This window comes from Acyrthosiphon pisum, chromosome A1, assembly GCF_005508785.2.
Source record: "Acyrthosiphon pisum isolate AL4f chromosome A1, pea_aphid_22Mar2018_4r6ur, whole genome shotgun sequence".
Lineage (NCBI taxonomy): Eukaryota > Metazoa > Arthropoda > Insecta > Hemiptera > Aphididae > Acyrthosiphon > Acyrthosiphon pisum.
In genome coordinates this window covers 32,205,891-32,220,665 of record NC_042494.1, presented here as the reverse complement: position 1 = coordinate 32,220,665, position 14,775 = coordinate 32,205,891, and the positions used below count along the sequence as shown (strand labels likewise).

The following is a 14,775-nucleotide window of genomic DNA, read 5'->3' as shown; positions in this document are numbered from 1 at the left end:
TACCTATATCACACCGAAATATAAGCATGCATTAGTTACATTTAAATTAGTTATAAAAAGTCGAGTCTTACTGCTGGGTAGCTACTCCCCTCACGCTTCCAAAGTCAACTGTATAATCCAGCTCATATGCTTATTGTAACTACAAATTACAGATTGTATATTTCAAATAAATGTTAAAAAAAAAAAAGTTATAAAAAAGTTACATGTAACATTTCGGTAGTACCTACCTGTTTATAAATAGTATGTACATTATATTTAGTACTTTGACATCATCTCTACAAATACATGGACATTAAATTCGTAAGAATCTAGCCACGTAGTAACCTTTTGAAGACGTTTATTGGATATGTACGTTTTCCATACCCAATCACTAACGTTGACTAGAAATAATAAATCTAATTTAACAGATTTATCATTAACACAATTCAATTTTATGTGGTTATGATAGACGTTAACAATATTAACCGTTTAAATTTGCAAATAAAAATAAAATTGTGAAATAATGCGTTTCCAAAATCATTCCGAATGGATATTGATTATCTGTATCCATACATTTTAGAAACTATTTACAACGTTTGGTTCCTGTATTTTTCCGAAATCACTGAACAAATTGAAAACCACGACTTAACTAAAGTGAGCAATTACCCGTATCTGAGATTAATTTTCATTCTATCTATCTGAACATCATATGTTATTTATGGTTCAGAAATGTATACAACTATTTTATTAGGTATATTAAAATTGATGGAAGTTCCCCAATTTATATGACTTAGACAGATAAAACTTAAGACATTAAAAAAAAAAAACATGAATAGGTTAATATCAATGTAAATATTTTTAAAATCACTATAATTGAAGAATGGTTAAAAAAAAATACATCTAAATTAAGTAAATATAATTTTTTTATAAATTGAAAAAATTTTGGTATCTATATCAACGAAAGTCACAGTTGATAAAATGAAAATATTATTCATATATTATATTATATGAGTAAATCTATTGATTATAAATTTAGGATTAATACTTAATACTTAATTGTTAAATAAAAAATTGATAATGTAATTTGATGATAAAATATCAAAATTATAATAAATTGAATAATGTCTTTTGTATTAGTTATTGATTAAATATTGCGTAGTTTAAATTTATAATATAATTAATAAGATAAAATTGTGTTTAATATGAAAACGATGATACTAACTGAGGAAGTGAATTAAATTATCCTAATGAAAAAAAGCTATCGTGATAGAAGTTCACTATTAACAGCCGAACATTTATGTTACCAACTAGTTATTGTAGCCATAATTAGCTTATAAAAGATTGCACTTATATATTTTCGAAGGGCGCTTCACGTTGTATAAAAATAAGACAAATAATTAAAATTTGCGTACAACAATAACCATATACATAATATACATACCGTTATATCTATAATATAAAAATGAATCGCAAAATGTGTTGGTAAGCGCATAACTCAACAACGCCTGGACCGATTTGGCTCAAATTTTTTTTAAGATGTTCGTAATTGTCAGGAGAAGGTTTTTACGAAATAAAAATTTAGGAAAATCCACCGGAAAAGTAGGAAATCTGGATGTAAAGAATACAACAGTGGCGCAACAGTGCATTATATTATATTGGTTGCTATTGGTTAATCGGGCATGTTTGTTGATTTCATATAATATAAAAATGAATCGCCCAATGTGTTGCTAAGCGCAATAATTTTACTGTACGTGTGTTGTAACTGAACTCCTCCTACATGGCTAGACCGATTTGAATGAATTTTATTGTATGCATTTGCGTTTATTCATCTAATTTTAGTATGGTTAGGTTAGGTTAGGATTTTGTATTAATTGATTATATCAATCCACCATAGGTAGAATACGACAAACTTGGTATAACTTTGATACTTTAGAGTTAAATCATACACTAATGTTCATACAGCACGGGGTCCGCGATCTACCGCAGGTAGATTGCCTACCTGATAATGTTCTGCTGCGAATCAGAATTTTTATTCCGGGCAACGGAAAAGTTAAGATTAATTTTGAAACCATACAACGAATATTAAATAACGAATTGAACAAAGTTTGAGTCACATATAGTTAGTACACTTAATGGGCAACGAAGTGCACGGGTTCAGCTAGTAATATAATATATATTGTATGCATATTATACATATAGTATATATTAATCTAAGAGTAATTAAAAAATAAATCAATCATTAAGTATAATTATTTGTTTGTTCTCATTAACTATTGAATAATAATTTGGAGAAGTGAAATGTTTATTTAATAGTTTTTAATTTATTAACTTATCCATAGTCAAATACAAGAATAACAAATAAGTACAATTTTAATTAAATTGTTTATTATGCCCACTATTTGTTATAAACTTATAACCTTAAATTCAACACTGTTGAAAAAAAAAAAAATATATTGAAAAATATTATTACTTAAATTAATTGGAGCAAATTTTCTTTAAACTAATATTGTTTATCATACAAATTTGTGCACCTACTTTATGTAGTTATTTAGTATACTTACTGAAGATATATTTTATTTCTGATCAGTCTTTTCAATTTGTGTTTTTTTACAAAAAAATATATTAATATTGCTTAAATATGGCCACTAAGTACATTTTTCGTATTTATTTTACAAATAATATTCAATTTTTTTTTTAAACTGCCTCAGTGCCTTCACTGGAAGGCTTCATAAATCCGTTTTTCAAGTCATAATATCGTTCATCTTTTTACTTATTGTTCTTTATTGTAACATATTGTAGATTAAATTATATAAAAAAAATACTTTTAAAATAAAAATCTTATCATTTACAGCAATAAATTCAAATCTTAATTAATTTAATTTCTAAATTAAGGTTTTGGTATACATCGAGGGTGTATTATTTTTACATAGAATATAATCAACATTTTTGATCTTTACATGGTATTTAGTGTATTGTATAAAAATCTTGGAAAAGGCAAAGCCATAAAAAAAAAGATCAATATAATCTGATAGAAAATAAAACCAAGCAACTACAATCTAAACCTTATGTTTCCAAATACCCTTTTGTTAAAAGCTTTTTATTTCAAGTACATTAAAATGCTTTTTGATATGGATAGCATTCTATAGAGTAATCGATTTTACTGTTAGTAAAAAAAATGTAATTACTATCCTTTATAATGAGCATATGAAAACAAAATTATCACTCATACAGTAGTAAGTTATACCTACCATTTTATTTTACATATAATATTATTTATTTTCATATTGAAAAAATATTTAAGTGGTAATTGTTTTATCTTAACTTGACTTTAACTACCTTAAATTTAAATTTAACTATTTTATTTTTAACGATTTTTAACTACCTATTTAGATTTGTATACTATATATTAAAACATTTTACCTAATGCACAAGTTGTACGGTTCTATTCCAATTGATTGCAGTTGTTTAAAACAATAATTATGAAAACTATTTAGTATGTATTTACAATAATCAATTTTTTCTTTCTAAAAATTAATTATTACCTTATGCAAAGTCAAGTCAAATGATCAGTGTATTTTTTTTTTATAATCGTTTTATGTTTACACGGAAAAATTACTGAGTATAATCTATTTATATCAAGCCTATAATATTAAGATGAAATAATATACTAAGAAAGTTTATATAGTTTTCCGTTTGATCACGATCCCTTGACGTTTAAAGTTTTACAGAGTTAAAAAATAATAATAACAATAAAAAATATATTATATACTCGGGGAAATTCTATCGTCAAAGTAATAAATCAATCTCCCAATACTTTACGTCATAATTTATGGTAGAATAGACACGCGGTGTTCCATGTAAAAAATAAATAATCTATGTTTGTTCTTTTAGTCTCCAGGGTCCCCATCACAACTGGATTAATGAAACCGAGGTTCGTCCCTCTTTTCATTATTCAGTCATTAATCACAATACTTTCCATTTCCTTGTCTCTTAGAATTAAATTCCTTCGCACCATATACACACATATATGTATATTGTATATTTATACATATATATAATATTGTATGTAATATAGATATGTATATTGTATATAATATTATATATGTTATTATATTATTATGCAGTAAAATCATAAAATTAATTATTATTAGTCTAACAGAAATACCATATTTCGTCAACCAACAATGTTTTCGATGATAATATGTCGATAATTATTCTGTATATTCCTGGAGGACAATCTTTTGTATGTATCGTTATAAACCCGTTTCCATTGTGGGTGGAACAAAGCGCAACCATCTTGTTTGACGCATATTGCAAAATTCTAAACAATATATTAGACGTTGAATATTATACGGGGTCTTTTGAAATATGTCTTTTGAAAATATGGTTCGGATTACGTCAGTATACTTATGTGACCCACACCGTTTATCACAAAACAATTTTGAAGAATCTGTTTATCAATCAGACAATAATTCACATAGAAAATGCTTTGTGTTAAGATTCGAATACAGTACAATACGATTTCGTAGGCCTTTTTATGAAAACAGCGCAGTAAACCTTTTAGAAAATATGGCATAACAACTGACGATTCCGGTCGGATTTGTCGATTGGAAAATATATATCCTTTTCATTACCGCACTAATGCACTATATCAGACCGATGTACAGCAGGAAAGTGAAGATTATTATGATTGACACATTCTCAAAACTTTCTCATTCGACTTAGGTACCTACGTATAAAATGAATTCGTCAGTCCTGCCAACTCGCTATTTCTGAGAAATTTTAAATGGTATTGTATGGACAAATATTTTCGTTTATTCCCTTATATTGCAAAGACAACGGACGCGATGATGAAAAAAATTTAAAAATACCATAACGGAAAAGCCCGTAGTTCGGATAAGATGGAATAAAAAAAAGATGCCCGGTTAGGAATAATTCATATAAAATAGTGTTATCTACATCGCACACCTCGCTGCAATACAACAGTGGTGTATTATTTGTTTTGTAAGATAATCGTCTCAATATTGTCAAGTCTGACAGGAGCTCGGCATATTTAAACATAAGGTCGGTTGAAAGGTGCAGCTAGTTAATTCCGGGAATTTTCTATTATTGTATTGCTTTTATTTTCATTTTTGTAACGTTAGACACCATTAGAAATATAATTTCTCAGATTTAATAATATACATTATAATATCGTTGTGCACGTATCGTCAAATTTGGCTATCAAAATCATAATTTTTTGCTCCACCGTTGAAACAACACCGATATTTAAACTGATCTAATTAATGTTTAGTGTAAATATGCCTAATAACTAAATTATAATTATTACAAAAAACAAACTGTTTGTTTTATGTTGTTCAATAATTAATTAATTAATATCCGATGTATCCCCTCACTGTCTATATATTTTATATAATAACAACACAAAATCCAGTGTGCTAATAGTCATCAGTTTCAGCATCTGGTTGGCGACGCAACAAAGTTGTCAAACGATACTCTGGGTCACGCGAAAACCACGAGATAAAGTCACAAATTGTTTGAGATTTTCAAGAAAACGACAAATAGATTTATTGATTTTTTTTATAATCTACACACAAAAACACAATGTGTACTCGATTTACAATGTAAATAGTGACAACACTTTGAAACTTTATGAGATTTTCTACTACCTACCTCATACAGTCATGTCATAAGACGATTCCCAATATATCTCTCTCACAGTTCTTAGTCTAAAGTAATTATCACAAAACTTACAATGTATTGAAAAATAGGAGTTGAACACAATATTTAAAAAAAAAAAAAATTAATGAAATATTTACTGATTTGAAACTTATACGAATACTTTAATTTATTACAATATTTTGATGGGTAATAAATATTATATTCATTATTTACACAGGTTACTTCAGTTACAGACTTTAATTAATTATAGCCAATAAGGCCAATGAACCGTTTATACAATACCTTGGAAATTGCAGGCAATAAAAATAAATTACATTTGTTTTACTTTTCACAGATCGTCCATTCACCCCGTCTCAATAGAGTATTACTACAGTTTTATTAAATATTAATAATAAATCAAAATTAATGGAACGAATAGCTCCATGATTAAGGACATCATTTTTATAACTTTTACATTTTTTCATAAACTATTTTATCAATTTTTTATAATTATTTCAAGCTGAAAATGTTAAATAGGTACCTACTGACGCAAACCACATTGAAATTGCTTATTTTCAAATTCATCGACCATTTAATATTAAAAAATATATTTTATACTGTAAATAACTTTATCAGTTATAACCTATGGATGAACAAACTTTATGTAATCGAATCATTTTAGGGTTCAATTTGTAGACAATGGATGTGGCATTTCGCCGTTATTCAACAATTATTGATAATAAAATAAAATAAAAACCAGGAAAACGTAATAAAAAATACAACATTTCCATTCAGTTTTGATCTGATTGCTGTAACGGTTTAACTCTTACCCTCTGGTAACCTAACTTAATGTATAATATATTTAATATCGCACGACCTGATACATAATCAAATTATATTATTGGAGTTGTGATAATGTTACTTCCCTGCTTTACTGAAAAGCTCAAATGATCGAGAATGATAATGAGGTCAAAAAATTAAATTACAAAATATGCTTATCTGATGACTGTATTGTAACCAGTGGATTTGTCATATTTTACTTTATTGAATTTATAACACTGACGGGGTACCTATTCCATTCCAGGACTTCGTTGTTAAAATTATTTCGATTTAATATTGGTAAAACCAAAATAAACTTACTCATTGTACATTTACATTTTTAGCAGTTTTGCACGTTGTATTATATTATTTATTAAATTGTATATTTTAATAATGATAATGTGAACAATATTGAAATCGTGTAATATTGAAATTCCTATACAATTATGTCATATTTGTGTTTTATTGTTATTGGAATTGACATAATGTAATAATATACACTATGCAACTACTATACATTATGATCAGTTTCGTTTTAACAAATATTAGCTCTTATTTTTTTTTAGTTTTGTGATCTCGTAACAAACATAAAATTACTAATTATTTTAAAAGTTGCATGCAAAAATAAATATCACTGTATTTTTAAAATGATTTCCCAATAGTCCTTTCGTTTCTCACAAAAGAAAAGTAAATAGCTTAACCAATTTTTTTTTAAATTTAAAACATTTATAACGCGTCAATCCGAAATTCAGATTTATAACATAATGAGTGAAATCATTAGCTTATAAACAATTTGGGTTTTTTGAGTAAATACTTATTTAGGCAGAAAAAAATCAAAATATTTTACAACAATACATCAATAAAATAAGTAAACACTAACCAAACTTATAGGTAATAAACTTTATAAATTAAATACATATATCTAGCTTATAACAAGAAATGACAAAAATATGTAAAAAAAAACTAATTTTCAACTCATAATTACATACTTACAACCAATACTAAACCATATATTAATTATGTATAATATATAGTTAAAATTTTTTTGTGAAGATCGGCCAAGTATACTATATAAATATGATTGTGATGTCACGTCTACGTCATATATACCCCAAGTTCTCACCCTCGTGGTGAACTCAGCATATTTTGTGAGCAATGAACACATCTTATACCTAGTTTATATTCTATCTAAATAAGTTAGTTCAAAGAAAGTAAGAATGATTTCCAACTTCTTGTCATAATATTATATTATACAATGCCTAAGATGTTTTTTTTGTTATTTGAATAAACTTTTTGTTTTTAAACTTTCTTAGTTTACATTGTTTTTCACAGTAAAATCTGTACTTATCATTTAATATATATATATATATATATATCATATTTTGGGCGTGAAAAAAATGGCCTTTGTGGTTTCATTTTAGATTTGTACACACAATAGTTATTTTGTGTGTTGAAAAGATTGTATCATAATAATACAAATGTTGGTATTCTACCAAAAGAACATAGACGAACATTTTAATCGTCTATTAATTAGTTTAAAATTGAAATTAGATTAAGCATTGTTGTTAGTCAAATTTTATTTATTTTCCATACTATACATACTGCAGCATAATATTTTATACTTATATAAATATGTGGTTACTTTAACTTCCAAACAATTATTATTCTAACGTTTAAAATAATTCTGAAATTAAAATGGATTTGGTTCGTATTAATTTTTGACCCGTCAGCTATGTGTTTTTGTTCACTTTGGTGTACAAGACCACAAGAGAATAAATATTTGAACGAAATTATAGTATTAACCAGAAACACAACTGACTCGATTATGATGAATGTACAATAAATTATGCTTTTGTAATAAATTCAAAGAGTATAATTCATATAATCGTTCACTCCAAAGTAACTATTTATATTTTGCATATCATACAAAATATGAATAAATTTTATTTAATGTACATTTCGAAAAGTTAGAACGTTTTCTTCTTTAAAAAATCAGTTTTATGCATTTGAATCTTGATATTTTAAAAGTAGGTACTAACGTTATACATTTGCAATAAATAATATTAAATAATAGTAAATAACATAATTTTAATAATTAATATCTATTGATACTCATGTAATATGTAGAATTAACATATTATTCAAAGTTCCATGCGAATGTCGAGAAATGTATAATTCGTCCATTTTGTGTTATTTTTTTCATATTTTACTATAGAATGCAATTCAATCTTTACGTGCATTTTGTATAAAAATTAAACAAGTTATGTATTAATATTAATTTAGATATTGTGTATCTTGAGAATGGATAAATCCGTAAATCGACGAAACTACGGACTGTAAAAAACATAATATAATAATAACTTATTGTGCACAAATGTAAAGATTACAATCACATTAAAAGTGTGATCTAAATTTTAAACACTACCACGATAGATCGTCTTCCAGAGCGTAATAAACAAAATTATAAGAACTATGAAAAATGCTCTAAAAGTTAAGTTCAAAAGGATACTTTTTGTCGAATTTGTTCATAAATTATTATTAACTTTAAATTTCGCTCAGTGTCTCAGTTATTGTAGTTTTCCCGCTCTGCAAGACTCTTCCAACGCAATTATAACAACTGCCTCTTATTCGAGATATCAGATAACGAAACTCTTTTTATGTAATTGTCAAGTATAATAGTTATTAGTAAATTTCGGCATATTTCGTTGAGAAAAATAAACACTGTACAGTATGCTTATCTTGACATTTCACAGTTTACGTTTATTCTATTGTCATTATTGCGTTTACCACGTGAATTTCATGTATATATATATATTATGTGACATGTAAAAGCAGTAATAATAATATAGGTAATAAAAAAAATCAATACATATTAATATAGTAGCTAAGAATGGCTATAAAGTAGAACTTTGTACATTTTAATTGCAATAGACGTCATAAAGTATATTATATTATATTATTTTTACCTTAACAACACATTCGTCCGTCCATAATTATAAGAGGAACCCGGTCATGATATTGTACTATCAAATTTTTATTACCTTCCATTACCATAAAGCACATTATGCATTTTTGTAGAAAACATCTGAAGTATTTCAATATGGCTGCTATCAGATGGTTGAGATCATTATAATTTTTAACATATTATCGAAATATAACTCGTTCAATGTCAGTGCAAAGCCAAAGCGGATATACTGCCCTTTGACGAGGTTGAGTATCGTTTTTAGTACATCACCGATATCCACCTCGTGGTTACTATATGATTAAATTAACCACATTTGACTGAAATTTAAAAGTGCTGACGTTACCGATACCCTGCATAATTATTACAAGCATCCACAACCGCTCACACAATATACTGCTCGAAAACAAGTTCATTAGTGCTCCGTGTAATTATTCCACTCATTGATAATCATATTGTCAGCGTCGAGCAAAAACGCAAATATCAGTATAAATTTACCCTTTGGTTAATACCATTAGAGAAACCCGAGGTAAATTTTTAACTTCAGACGAGGCGGCTGCATAATGGGTAGTAATGAAGGTGTTTTTCTTTAATATTACAGCCAACGATAATAATAATACGAAATATTATACTACCTGTCCAATATTCATCATAAATAATTTATGAATGTTTATTAATGTAATATAAAATATAAAATATAAATTTATTATTAAACGGAAATAAAAATAACTGCATATATCGTTTGGTTATTTACGTAAAATAAGTTTTTTTTAGAGCGAGAGTGATAAAGCGAGATAGAGAGCGAACGATACATTACTCTCTGAATTGATGTTAATGCTTAACAAACATCATTATTCAATAATATACATCAACAATAAATAATCACCATATATTTAGGAACTAACGACGTTAAAATACTGTAACAATTGTTTAAAATGATGTACTTACTTAATTATACCGCCTACACGTGTACTTATTGTTTATTACGGACTTAGATATCCCAAAGGCAGTGTTGCGACTAATCTATATTTCATTATATATTATCTTATCTAGATAAAAATCTACTGGTCAACTTTTTATTTATCTCAGTCCTCAGATGAAAACTTGAGTTATCGATATTAATTTATCTAGATTATTTTGTATGTATAGAAATTTATTTAAAATTATAGTGTAATATAATTTTAACATTTTGTATTCGAAAACTATATTAATGTAATTTAATAGACGGTTTTTAAACAGTATGAACAATATCCAAGTAGCCAAATAACCTCATAAAATATAAAATATAAGTAGTTATATTGTTAGTCAATACACAGAATAGATTTAATCAATTCTGTGGTCAATATTCCATAATTTATTTTTGGCTGTTCTGTAAATATATTTTAATGTAGGAACATTATTATTTTTTATCGGTTGTGGCGGTAGAAAAACACAACGTTTTATTTAAATATAGTATTATTGTTATACAAATTCGATTATAGCGTATCTCTGCGTATAGGTAATGTTTTAGAAAAATAATTAATCTATATACATGATATAATAATATGTAATAATTAAATTGTATTTATTCATTTAATCTAGGTAGGTACATATAACTTTTTGTATATCACATGAAAACATAAATACATAATAAACGGGTGTGTTTAATACACTTCCCGCAGACGAACACTATAACTGCAGCTACAGCCTAAAGCTACATAATATATTATATATTATAAATTATAATATAATATATTAGGCACCATTATCAATGTCAATTTTATTACTAATATATATGTAGTATACATAATTAATATACATATCTTTATACTTCAGAGTTTATGTTATTTTAGAATCAGATTATCAAAACACAATCTAACGCGTCAACATAAAATTCCAAAATCTATGTGCCTAATTAACCATAATTTGTGTGATTCTATTGTACCGACTATAATTGGAAAGTTAGCATCATATTATCTTGTCGATTTTATAAGAAAAAAAATATTAGGACAATATTGCTTTACCTAGAATTTAATAGAACATTTAAAGGATACTAAATTAGGTATTTATGATATCATCTGTGGTTAAATTATTTGATATTATTACAATATCTGGTATTGTTACAATATCACAATAATTAATATTAGTTTGTGCATTAAATTAGACCCATAAATAACGTAGATACTAACTGGATTCAGAAACTTAGCATGATCGTATAGTAGGCTTTCCTTATCAGGTTCATTAGTACATTTCATTGTTGTAAGCACAAACAAAGATACAATAACCACAAATTGCAGTATGTATAAATAATTAATCAAATTTAACATATTATTGGTTCATAACTTCATATGCCAGTTTATTTAAAAATATTAAAAACCCATTTTAAACACAGTATATATTTTTTTTAGGTCAAAAAATCAAAAAATACTTTTTACAACGCTAATTCGATAAACTGACGATAATTTATTGAGAACACTATAATAAACTATATAGCTAATTTCTAAAGCGTTTAAGCATAAATCATTACCTTGCATTATATTCAATATCAAGTAGGTATAAGCATTTTGATATGTAACACTACTTGGCATTAAATTACTAAACGATTTTTGTTTACCTTCACAATATCCTATTGTTCGTATTACTTTGAAAGCATTACTAAACTCTAGTATACAGCATCCCATTCCCTTTCAAACTTTCAGGCTGAATTTCGATAATGCTCACCCTCTCTAAACAACATTCACCTATATTTTCTCTAGTTTGTTCTTCTCCAATACAATGTAACGTCATATTTCATCATATCTAGTTACAAAACCATTAGTTATAGTTTCAAAATGTTCGACTATAGCTGGATAAGTTAAGAACGCAAATAACTTTGGACCGTCGAACGTGCACAACTTTTGGTGTACAACAAAATAAAAAGAATCCGAGCTCGAAGTAATAATCTATGTAATGAATCTCAGAAATTTATTTCTGCTTGGGAGCTGTATTTACGTGTATTTTCGTGTATAAAAAATAAATCCAAAAAGACAATGACCACTAAAAATGTCGAATAAAACTAAACTAAAAATATGATGTATTGATATTAATTCTTCTTCTCTGGCCCTATTAGGCAGAAACAACGATAAATAATACTTTAGAGTGCAAGATGTTTACGCCCGAAAACAAAATTAAAGAAAACGCCTCCATCGAAAGTTACTAAAATAATAACTGTATTGTTATGACAAGTGCATGCAATTCCTTATTAAATGGCGTTATGTTTTCCTTCATAACGTAGGTGAACTATAACTAGTTATTATTGTTTAGCGGACGGCTATCGAAGACATGTTGAAAATCGATAACGAAAACTGATTATTTTAAGGATTGTTATCGCGTAATATTATTTTTTAGGAATATACCTACCTATATATATATATAACAATTTTTACTCTCATTCTACATATTATCATCGTGGATTTAATTGGTCTAAAGTGATATTTTGTAATACTTTCATAAAAGGTTTAATTTGTTTATAAAGACGATGATGTTTTACCTCGTTTATTATAATGCAAATTAATTAAATTATGTACAAATATTGTAAAGTATATTAAATAGGTATTAAATTATGTCATGTTGTATTGACATGGTCAACAGCAAGTTAAACCTCCGTGTTTTCATATTCTGGCGAGAGAGTTAAAAATACAATAAGCAAATAAACGTACGTGTTATATTATTGTTTGCTTGTATGATAATAGCAAAACGTTTTTTATGATATGAAAAAAAAATATTTAATTCAAATAAATGTATTATTTTGAAAAATAGACACAATCACGAATTAATATCAATAAAACAAGGAAAGAGGAAGGATATAACATATTGTAGCGTTGACATATTTAAATAGCTGTTTCGTAACGAACGCCATGTAATATATATATATATAACATATAGATGTATATTTGCTTGCTACATTCACAATAATTAGCGTTCCAATTTTAAATTTAATGGGACGTCACATTGCAATGGAAAAAATGTAATTATCAATATATTATTCTATTTCCTTTGGCTTGTAAAACTGCTATCGGATTAATTTATTTTTAATTTAATATTGTATATGTATAATATACCTATGAATAATATAAATAAATAAAGATTTTTTTTAATTAACGATATTTACGTAAATGATAATACAAAAATTTTTCAGAACTGCATGGAATAAAAGTTATTTTTATAAAGTGGCATATCTAACGTTTCCCACTCACAAAAGTCGTTTACAATTCAGACAGCCTTAGATGATATAATATATATATATTCATTTATACATTCAATAAGAAAATATTTATATCGGACATCTGAAAAGTTTTATAACAAACGTATAAAATACAAATGACCGTTTTAATATTGGAAGTGCTCAAACTCGACTCTTCTAGTAGGAGGCATCTTGTTCAACTTCGTTTTAATATTACATCACCCATATTATGTTAAGTAAAAAATAAAAACGTTATGGTAATGAACATTTTAAGGTTCTTATGGAATGTAAACCTTAAAAATAATATTACGCGTGTGAATATAACATGCAAACGTTTTTATAAAAGTTAACGTGAAATAATCACCGAAAAAACTCTCATGATAATGAACCTAAATTTTAAAATTTAAACAAACCGCAAAGGAGATTTTTTTTAAAACTTCTTAAATAAAAAAAACTTGACAATACCTGTAACTAGATAACAAGTAACAGGCAGTCTTAGGTCATCCGAAATGGTAAGATAATTGTTTACTGGGACACAACCATTATAACAATACTTAGCACAGTATGATTTACAAACATGAGACTCAACAAGTGTACAATTATTTGAGTATATAATATTATGGCCCAACCGGTGGGCGCCACTGTAATGTAATACAATATATGGTCGTATGTGCAATGCGTATACTTACATTGGTGTCCAGCAGTGTCGATAAAAAAAACCGCCAAACGGCGATAAAGTTGGAGGGGGGGAGAGGAGGAGACGGAGAGAGGGGTGAGAGAGAGAAGGAAAGAGATAGAGTGTGTGAGAACTAGCGAAATCGAGAGAGACAGAGTTAGCGAGGGAACGAACCAAATCGGAAAGTTATACGCGTGACAATAATATTATATCGAAACGAGATCGGTGGCGCGACGGCAACAACGACGGCGACGGGCACGGGCGAACAACGCGCGACTGAGAGCTTCGCCGTGCGTTCGGTCGTGGCGTACAAACGTTAAAGAGGTGCAACACTTGATGACGCGCGGGTTTTTCCCCGTGCGCGCGTCGCGTTTCCCGGCTTTTCCGCGTCGCCGTGCTGGCGGCAGTCCCCCTGGCAACGCTGGCTGACCAGCGAGAGAAAACACAAGGGGTGCCCTGTCGCGCGAGTCCACCGCA

General features: G+C 27.6%; 1 protein-coding gene across 2 annotated transcripts in view; it reads right to left on the bottom strand.

Annotated features, from left to right (window-relative positions):
- Nucleotides 1–14,621, bottom strand: part of LOC100167797 (NACHT domain- and WD repeat-containing protein 1) — a 296,809-nt gene extending 282,188 nt beyond the window's left edge. For both annotated transcript variants that reach the window (XR_003839001.1, XM_029486925.1), the window contains exon 1: nt 14,312–14,621. The gene's annotated coding sequence lies outside the window, so the exon portion shown is untranslated. The remainder of the gene's footprint in view (nt 1–14,311) is intronic.
- Between the last annotated feature and the right edge of the window lie 154 nt (nt 14,622–14,775).